The following is a 9,804-nucleotide window of genomic DNA, read 5'->3' as shown; positions in this document are numbered from 1 at the left end:
AGGAAAGCTTTCATATGCAACTACTCACCTTCACTCATTTCATTTCGGAGTGGACCTTCTATAGCAAGAACCACTGCAAATCATACTGTTCACAGTCCTTACAGGGTTAGGACCAGTTGACTTTCTTTGTAAATCACCGGTTTGTTTTTTCCAGTTATCCAAAGCATATATGACATTAGAGTACAGCGAACTTTCAAAACTGAGCTCTAAGAGGAAAAGCTCTTAAGTCATTCCAGCCTTAATTTTACATGTAGCTGTCTCCCCATGATCTTATGAAGGAATTTAAAATAGATAAAAAAATATTACTGAAAGATAATTTGTACTCCTGAAGGGACAAATCTTTCATTGTGTTTACAAACAGTCACATAACAAGTAAACACGTAAGCCTCCTTGCTACAGCTTATCTGTGATGTCTGTGCTGCTCTAAAGCACTTTCTCTTCATGGGGGGAGAAAAGTCTGAAGTCATCAAGCCATTCAGTTGTTAGCAACTTTGCTAGCGGTGTTAATAGCTGCAGTGGCAAGTGTCATGCTGGGTAGATGCTGAGAATTGTTCTGTGGCCACAGCACTGACAGTAAGCAGTTCACAATTATTTCTATTCTCTGCCAGTCTGACTTCTTTCAAATCTGGGATTTATGTTAGAGAAATGACAGTTATTTGCAATGTTTCAACGTATAAAAAGCTAGTAAAACTAAGTGGTGTTTATATTCTGAGAATTTTTGTCTTGTCTTTTATGACGCACAGAAGGTCTTGTATTTATAATTTGAATGTTTGACAATGTCATTTTAAGGCAGTCTGTGCTGCATAAATAACTGAATTTTGGTTGACAGCTACTGTCTGAAGCATCTTCACAAAAAAGGGAGGGGAATATTTGGTATTTACAATTTGGATTAAACATCTCTTGTTTGGATGCTAATTTGAATTTTTCTACATCTTTATTACAGCTGTTTTCATTTTAACTAACATAATGGGGAAAAATACAGGTTGTGGCCTATGCGTATTTTATACTGCTGCTAACGCTTCATTCCAGAAATCGATGAAGCAGTGGTGTTACACAAAATTTTCTTGCTCACAGTGAAATCCTCTGTAGGAAACCAGAGTGGAGAGGAGTGACTTATTTGAAAAAGGGGGTGGGTTTTTGTTGTGGTTTGTACTCTTGGGGTGGTTTTGGTTTTTTTTTTTTTAGAAGTGTCTATTTCTTTTGATAATTTGGAATCAGGAAGGGGAAATGAGAGGTTTTGGCTCACAGTTCTAGCACATCTCCTCTGTACTGGCACTTTCCTTTAAAAACCTGCATTTCTTTCACTGTTTATTGCTTTGAGGAGAGATTAAAAAGTCTCCTGCAGAACCTGTGTTTCTTCCCTGGACTTCTGCACGAATCTGCTAGCATGGGGCCGTGGTTGCCAGGGCATTCTTTTTGTGCCCTGGGTAAAGATTTGGTTTGCAAATTAAAGGCTACGCACTATTACTTGGAATAATACTTCTCCTTTTTGGCTCTATAATATGCTGTCCCAGTTCTAAGTGTGATTTTTTTCTTTTTCCAATTGTATTGTTTAACATTTTATTTGCATGTTCATTTCCTTCCCGGCAGTTTTTTCTTCCACTTGACAGTAATGTGAGTGTCATCACACACACTTCTGTAAGTACTACTTATGACACATCAAGATGATCAGATTTCATTTGAGTGCTTCTCTAGTGCAAAGTAAGCCTAGATAGGGAGTTGTGATACACATGTATCTGATTGTGTAGGACATAGTGACATTAGATTTGTCCATGTAGTCATAAGATGAAGCAAAAGAGGAGGATCTGGTCCATTGGATGTATTTTCCGTGCTTCTGGAAGTGTCATACTGCAATGTCAGCTAAAGTAATGTTGCCCTGGAGTCTAATCTCAGAAAATAATTATTGTCTCTTATTTCATAAAACTTGATGTTGTCTCCTGTATATGATCAAATCATACACATTTCTACCACAAACCTTGGGTTTTGTTTTATACTGTACATAATCGCAGAGAAGTAAGAAAATGTTTTTTGATTGTAACATAATTCAAAAAAGTGTAACTGGTAAAAGTGATAAATTTTAAGATCACTCTTTGCTGTATACTAAAGCATACAATGTAAGCTATGCAGCTAGAATGCTGTCATTTGCTGGCAGCATGAAAGTTGTACAGAACAGTATGTCTTTGGCAACTTAAAGGCTTACGGAAGTAAATCTTTAATAGCCAATTTCTTTAGTCCTGTTAGATAAGAATTAAAGTGCTATGCCTGATTTAAGTGACAGCAATTTAGCCATCAATAAAACCTTCAATACAATATGATTTCATGTCTTTTTTCCATTTTGGGTTTTGTAGTAAGAACAACAAAAAAATAACTAAATATGTATTGAAAGTTAAAGTAATTTAGGATTAAAATTGATGACTGTTTCCCATAGTACAGTAACAAATATTTTTGCAGATCAGCTGTAATGGAGAGGGAGAGTACTGATGGCTATTTTATGAAGAGTTTCCTATCCGCATGAAGGGATTAGCAAAACAAATGCAGAATTGTTCATGAATTTTCTCTAACGTGGTTTAAAAAAAAACCCAACATTAAAACCTCTCTGGAGTTAAGTATGAGGTCTAGGACAGGTTCTGTATAGGAGCTGTGTGGGTGGAAAAAAGCTAAGAGTTAAAGTAATTCTGGTATGTCTTACTGGGAGCAAATTAAAGGGATATTTCTGTCCATGGCACATAACTGGAAATTTGGTCACAATGAAATCAATGTGAGTTTTATCAATGATTTTTTGAAGTCAAGATTTCACTCAGTGGGGTGTTTTGGGGTTGTTTTTTGGGTTGGCTTTTTTTCTTCCCTCAAGTGAGTTGGAAAAACTATCAGTCTGGTACATGATGTATGTAAGTATCTACACAAGGCGCATTTTTTTTGTGCGCAAGATGCATCATTCTTTTTAGATGAGGCTCCTAAACTTTTATTCATACACCTAAGAAAATGGTGAGGATTTGGAAATTAATGAATGCCAGTAAGCTTGATCAGCTGAAAAAGGTCAACCTGCAATTTTGTTGTATAAGATTTAACACTAGATTAGCAGGACTTGAAACTAGCAAAAATACGACTTTCTACAGAAGCTGTTCCATAAGCAGAATATGCAGTTGGTGAATCACTTAATTCGTGTGAAAGCAAACAAGTCCGGCTGAAATGAGCTTGAAGGCTGCATGAAGAGAGGGAAGCTTTTTGACTTGGTTTTTGTCTGTAGTTCAAAAACGTGGCAGGCAGGGAACTACAGAGTTCACTGGTGGTCATTTAGGTAGAGCTTGTCACTTTGGGAGAGTCCATCTGATGCTTCTTTAATGGCAGCAGCTAAGAACCAGTTTTCTGGCCTCTACATCTTAAGCCTTATGAATTTAGTTCTGTGCTCAGTAGGTCAGAAGTTGGCTGAAAACTGGCAAAGAAGTTGGATGAAAAATGAATGACCATCCCTGGTCTAAAGATGATCCTTCCAAGAATTTTGATGCACAGAGGGGAATCTGGCATTTCTCATTTTGATTTTCAGTAAGGTTCTGTAAGTAAGCTCTGATTGCAGGGCTAGCAAAATATAATTGCTTCTGTGAACACTTTTTCACATGCATTTTTCCTATGCTTCCTTATCTTAAAGTTCATCGGGAGTCATTCAGTATTGTAATTTCATCTAGGATGTGTCAGAAACTTGAAAAATATCAGCATAAGCATTCACATTCTGATGTTGAATATGACTTGAGACGTTTTCCAGCAAAATGACCAAATCTAACCAAGAGAATTTTCTCTTTAATTAGTATGTATTCTACCAATTGCTGTAAAGCAGCACTCATATTTTTAAAAATGTATGAAAAACTGTATAGGGTTTGCTTTAGATGGGAACTGTGGAGTTTCTAGGTGTGGACTTGTTTTTTTCAAAATGTTCTCTTGAAAATATTTTTAAAGATTTTGACTTGAGGGATTTGCAGGATCAACCCTCAGGTGTTACTGTTTTCCCATTGTGGCTTATATTGAACCTATGTAGTATTGGCTTTGTAATGTTTAGTTGTGAACCTTTAAGTCAGTAACATGTTAACGTCCTTCAGGTGCATGTTATCACTAGGCTTTTGTTAACTGTTCTTTAGGGTTTTTGTTCTGAATATGAGTACACAAGCCCCAAATGTGTATCTAAATCATGGATTAATTGGGGCACTTGCCTGCAAATTAGACCTCAACAGTACAAACAGTAATTGAACTAAATGCTCGTCTCCAGGTAAGGAAGATTGAAATTGCTGACAAGAAAACTACAGTTGAAAATAAGAACTCTTAACGTTTGCACAGGCTTGGGAAAACTGTATTGTGCTGGGTTTTTTTCCTCAAAAAAACCCCACACCTTACACTTGTGTTTGAGAAGTGCAGATAATGTCTGTGAAATGCTTGTTTCTGCCAATATTTTTTTGCAACCTCTCTGCTTTATTTTTAGGGAGAGCATGTGTCCTTGCAAGACACCTCACCTTTCCTCTTTCTGCTGCAGTAACAACTCTTGGGCTTTTGGATGCTGCAAATGTCTTTTTTTTTTTTTTTTCCCCAACTGATACATTGCTAAGAGGAGGGCTGAAGGGTTAAGCCCTCCAGAGCAAGGGAGAGTCAACGCAAGCATCGGTATGAATTATGAATACCAAGGGCTACACCTAGAGAAGAGAGAGACTTCCTAGAGACCAGATAAGAAAGAGCTGTAATTAACTGAAATCTCTCAGGGAGGTGAAAAGGACAGTGCAAAAACTAAGACTAGAAGAGACCAGGGGTATGACATCTGAAAGGAAATATTTGAAAACATGCTACATTTACCTGGCAGGCTGGAGGAGGGGAGATATTTCTGGATTAGATGAACGCTGCATGGGTATAAATGAAGGAACGGGAGAGAGTAGTGTGCTAATGTGGGTGCACCCAATGGTGAAAATGAAAACGTGGGCATCCTGATGCAAATCCTTTTGACAGCAACCTGTAATTGCCTTTCTGAGAAGCGCTGGTATTGTATATATCTGCATGTTCTGGTACCCTCATGCTCTGAAGTATAACTCAAGATACTTTAGAAAATTCTGTGGCACATGAAGAATTGCAGAGCAATGTGGAGTGAGGAGTCTGGAGGGTTTTGCTGCTGCAGTGGGATTTTTACAGAGGAAGCACTTGCAAGTACAATTCTAAACAAGGCTTAAGGGTAAAGCGTGAAGAGTGAAGCCAAAGTTTGTGTTGTGAATAGCTTAAAAAGATAGTGAGGCTGGTTTTACAGCTGATCGAATGTAAGGGTTACCTTTCAACACTGAGTTTGCTTCTTTCTGACAGGCCAGTGGTGAGCTGTGGAATGAGACACAAGTTTGTAGCCATGGAGTATCATGCTGACAGGATGCATTGCTGTTGGGAGACTATCGTGATAAATAAGGGCATAGCTTGTGCAGTCAGAAAAACTTTTGTGCTCCATCCAACAGCGCTTTTTTTAACTAGGAAAAGACACTACGAATCATAACATGACTTAACTATTTCCAAGTAAATCCCCTTGACAAGCAAGCTTCCTGCACTGACAACTAGAGATCTGCTCTCAATAAAGCAGCAATATAGAGTATGAATAGAAAAATTCCATACAAAAATTTGAACATGGCTTCGGCTGCCAGATGAGTCAAATTTCATGTCCTGTATGTATATTAATTCTTTCCTGCTCATTCAATTTCTTTTCTTCCCATGCCACATAGTAATGAACATGCTTCTTTCAAAGAAAGCTTGGCAGTGCAAACCTACCGGAATCGATCAATTCTGTTAATGACTTTGTTCTATTTTGGAACTGAAAATCCCAGTGAAGGAGGTCTGCTCTAAATTCCATGTTGCTCTAAATCAATGTTTAACAGGAAATTCAAAAGTAACTAGCAACTCAAACTCATAATGGTAGCTAAATGAAATTATAGATGAAAATGCTTCCTGCTAATTAAAACAAATGTATTGAATGAAATGCAGTGTATTTCTCTTCCTGAGCAAACCCCTTTTTTTAATTTGTAGGTGAGGTTGTAAATGTCCTTTAATTACATAAGGGGAAAGAAAACTGCTCTTGGTGTTTCTCCAGTTTTAGTGGTGTTGGTATATGCGGTCGCCAGGTCAAGGATGCAGTTTTTCTCCAGCCATTAAAACAGGATGACTGTGCTTAAAATGGCACGGTGTGTTGCAAACTTTCACACACTGAAGAAAAGGTCCACACGCTTTCCAGTAGCATAGCCTTGTGGCCGATGGCAGTGCATTTCTTAGAGTTATGTTCTCTCACAGGCTTCAATTTCTCCTTGATTTTTTTTTTTTTAGGCAACTGTAGCCTTTAATGGGGAAAACACTGCTAAGAAATTGGAAGCCACCTCTAGCCTGTATCTCCAGCCTGATTAATTATGACCTGGTAACTCCTTTCTTTTCTTCCTTTCCCCCAAACTTGTCCTGGCCTTCTTCCATCAACAGCATCGCCGTGGAGCCTGTGAGATCCTCAGCTGTTCTGGAGAGCTTCACATTGTCCAGGCACGGTGTGCAGCGCTATGGATTCCTCTTCAGGTCCCCACGTGGCTCTGCCTTACTGCATCAAACACGGTGACTGAACGGTGGGAGCATTTTGTGGTGGGAAGTTGTTCTTGGAGACAGGGAGAATACTGACTGGATAAAATCTTATTTTCTCTCCTGATATGCAACCCGATGTTGACAGATGACTGTTCTCCCTCCATCCTCCCAGTTCTTCTCATCCCACTTGATTTTTCTCGAGCGATCCTTCTAGTGATACAGCACACTGTGTATAAAATGCTCCGGTGGTTGCTAGCAATGTTCCACACTGGTTTTAATCACAAAATCTGACAACAATTTTCACATTCTTGGCAGAATAAAGGCAAGTGGTAAAGCTAAGACTGAATGAGACACACACCAAGGAAACCTAAACCAAAGTCAGGAACATGTTCAGGTAAACCATGCCTGTGGGCTTTTTCTCTTTAACCTCCGGTTCTGCTCAGCACTGTGCTCAGTAACAGTTTATTAGTCTCAGCTTACCCTAGGATAAGTTCAGACTGGCCCAGTTGAGACTGTCCTGGCAAATACTTTGTATTGGTGAAGCTGAGCAGGGGAAGATGTGGTGGAGGACTGCCAAAATCTCTGCTAGTGAAAGGCTGTCCTCCTTGTGACGGGAAAGTGTTTAGCTTTTCTCTGTTTCATAAAGTGCTCTTTACTATTCTTAATTTCTTAAACCCCATAAGTAGTTGCTATGAATAGTGTAGTAAAAAGATCTAGTATTGCAGGTAATCCAGGTCTTTACATTATGGACAGAACTTCTAAATTGTCTTAAAATTGTGGACTCAGGAGTATTCCAGGACATGTAAGGCTCACAATAACATGCTATCTCTTACTATAAAAAAAATCACAGACAAGAAGCCATTATCAATAATGGTCACAATTAGGAAACAGGAGAACTTTCTGTGCCTCAGAATATTGCATCTCCATCCACGTCTTAAAAAAAAAAAAAGCCTGGATGTTCTTGTTCTGTTCAAAGAGAAAACAGAAGGGGTGGTATGTGTGTGTTTAGAAAATGAATGGCCAGAGCATAAATGTCCATGTGCTGTTCTGTAAATGTATGCCTTACACACTGTTTATACTGAGGCAGTTCATTTGAAACAACTCTGATAACTGATATCTGTACGGAGAGAGGCACGTTGGATGTAAAAAACAAAACTGGTGATTACCTGTGGGGGACACCTTACAATTAATCACCAGGAGCCAGCATGTTTTAAAATAACACAGCTGTTAGTATTGCCCTGAGGTATGAATAACGTGTTTTCACACTGTCCTAGTTTTAAGATGTGTCAGTTCACACATTTTTTAGCATGGTGCATTTCTCTGGTGTAGACAGGGCCGAAGTAGTATGAGGTGGAATTTAGAAATGTTCCCGTATGGAGAGTATACTTTGCCAAGAACAGGAAACCTCATCCTCTTTCATCTTCTCTCCCATGCTTTTTGTTGAAAGGTTTTCCCGTGCGTTCTCACATGCAGTTCATGTAAAGTCACTTCTCTCCCTCAATAGAAGGAACAAAATTAGTATTAAGCAAGAGAGGGTAAAAGTAATGTTCCCTGAGACTTTACCTGGGAAAGATCAAAAAGTATTAGCTTAACTTTTTGTTGTTAAGCGGATATAAAGTAGATATAGTCAGCAAAGCCTCTTGCAAAAATGCATTTGATACCTCGGCTTTTTAAATTCATTTTCAGTGCTTTCAGATTTCCTTAGGCTGCTGTAATTTCACCATGTGCCGAGGCCGATTAGGACACCGACGCAGCAGGGTGAAATTCTGCTTTCCTCCTTCCTGGGCACACCATGTTCTCCCTCATCCTCGGCATGCCTCTTCCAGAGGGGAGGGAGGTGGTGGGCAGAAACCCAGCCACAACCCTCTCCTCCCAACCCAGAGCTCTGCCCCTTCCTCCAGTCGTACCCAAAGCCTGTTTGTCTCCTGTTTGTTCACGAGCAGAATAAAAGAATAATGTTTCCCTCCTGTGCACCAGACACCATCAGGGAGGTGAGTGTATTACAGGGAAAGAAGGAATGTGGGTTTTTTTTTTCCTTTGGTGCTTAGAGGTGAGAAAGGGATCACCTGCTGGAAACACTGGACCTGTGTTTATAGAGTCATATCTTCTAAAACTCACTGCGGAGTTTGTAGAAACATGAACTTTAAAAGTGCTTTGCTGACAACTTTGTTGCTTCTCCTGTCTGAAAGCATCACAACGATAAAAATGTTTGTGATCTATCATTTGCCACCATGAGCACTGAGTGTGGAGTTGCATTTTCACATGCTTTCCTCTGAAGAGTTTCATACGTACATTTTTTTGCCTTTGAAGTGGGACGGGGCAGCATCACTGATTCGCTCCATCGGATTTCTAAATTTTGTTTGGCGAGATCAATGCAGTTTAGGGAAAAGAAACTCTACAGCTGAACATAAAACGTAGCTGGCTTTGCTCACTGCTTCCCTACAGCAATCATTGTCCCTAGCAAACATACAGCCTGAGCGGTAACTAAGCATAGCACCATGGGATCCTGCTCCTATAGCTATGACTATAGGACTATGACAATAGTTACTTGCAAAGCTTGTTCCTTACAAATTGCATTCTCTCTAATGGTTGCTAGGATGCTTTTGCATCTAGGCCATTGGTCCAAGATGCTAGTGTTGAAATATTTTTGCTATTAAAAAAAATAAAATGTTTCCCACAGGGCTCAGGGTGGTCTAACCCTATCGGCCCTGGGGGACGTGTCACAGTTTGGAGGTTTCCTCATAGGTACAGGGGTAGATCCCGCCTGTGCTGCTCTTGCCTCCCTTTCTTAGGGACAAGTGGCGGTGACGGCAGCTTTGGCAGCGTGGTGTCAACTATTTGGAAACATGCCTAAGCTGTTTAGGCTGTGCTACCTGATCATCTGTTCCTTGTCCCCTCTGGGAAAGGGGCAGTAGGCCAAATGAAACACGTGCTAGATCCAGCCAGGCCACCGCTTTGGCCTGTGCTGCCAAACTTGGTTGGGGAGGTAGGCTCCTCGCAGAGCTCCACCAGGCACCTGGGAGTGACAGTCTGTGGCCACCAAAGTGCTCCTGATGGGCACCATGTCGGACTTGCACTGCTTCTTCTGGAACAGCATCTCTTCTGGATTCCAGGGCTGAAATCCTGGACCCTTCAACTTCTGGCTCCGGTGAAACCCTGAGACACAACTGGCCAAGGCTGATGTCTGTAATAGCACAGCTTCCACTCAAAACGCCCAGCCCAATCTCCCTTGTCATT

The sequence above is a fragment of the Pygoscelis adeliae genome, unplaced genomic scaffold, assembly GCF_000699105.1.
Source record: "Pygoscelis adeliae isolate BGI_AS28 unplaced genomic scaffold, ASM69910v1 Scaffold67, whole genome shotgun sequence".
Classification (NCBI taxonomy): domain Eukaryota; kingdom Metazoa; phylum Chordata; class Aves; order Sphenisciformes; family Spheniscidae; genus Pygoscelis; species Pygoscelis adeliae.
Note: the sequence above shows the minus strand (reverse complement) of the source record.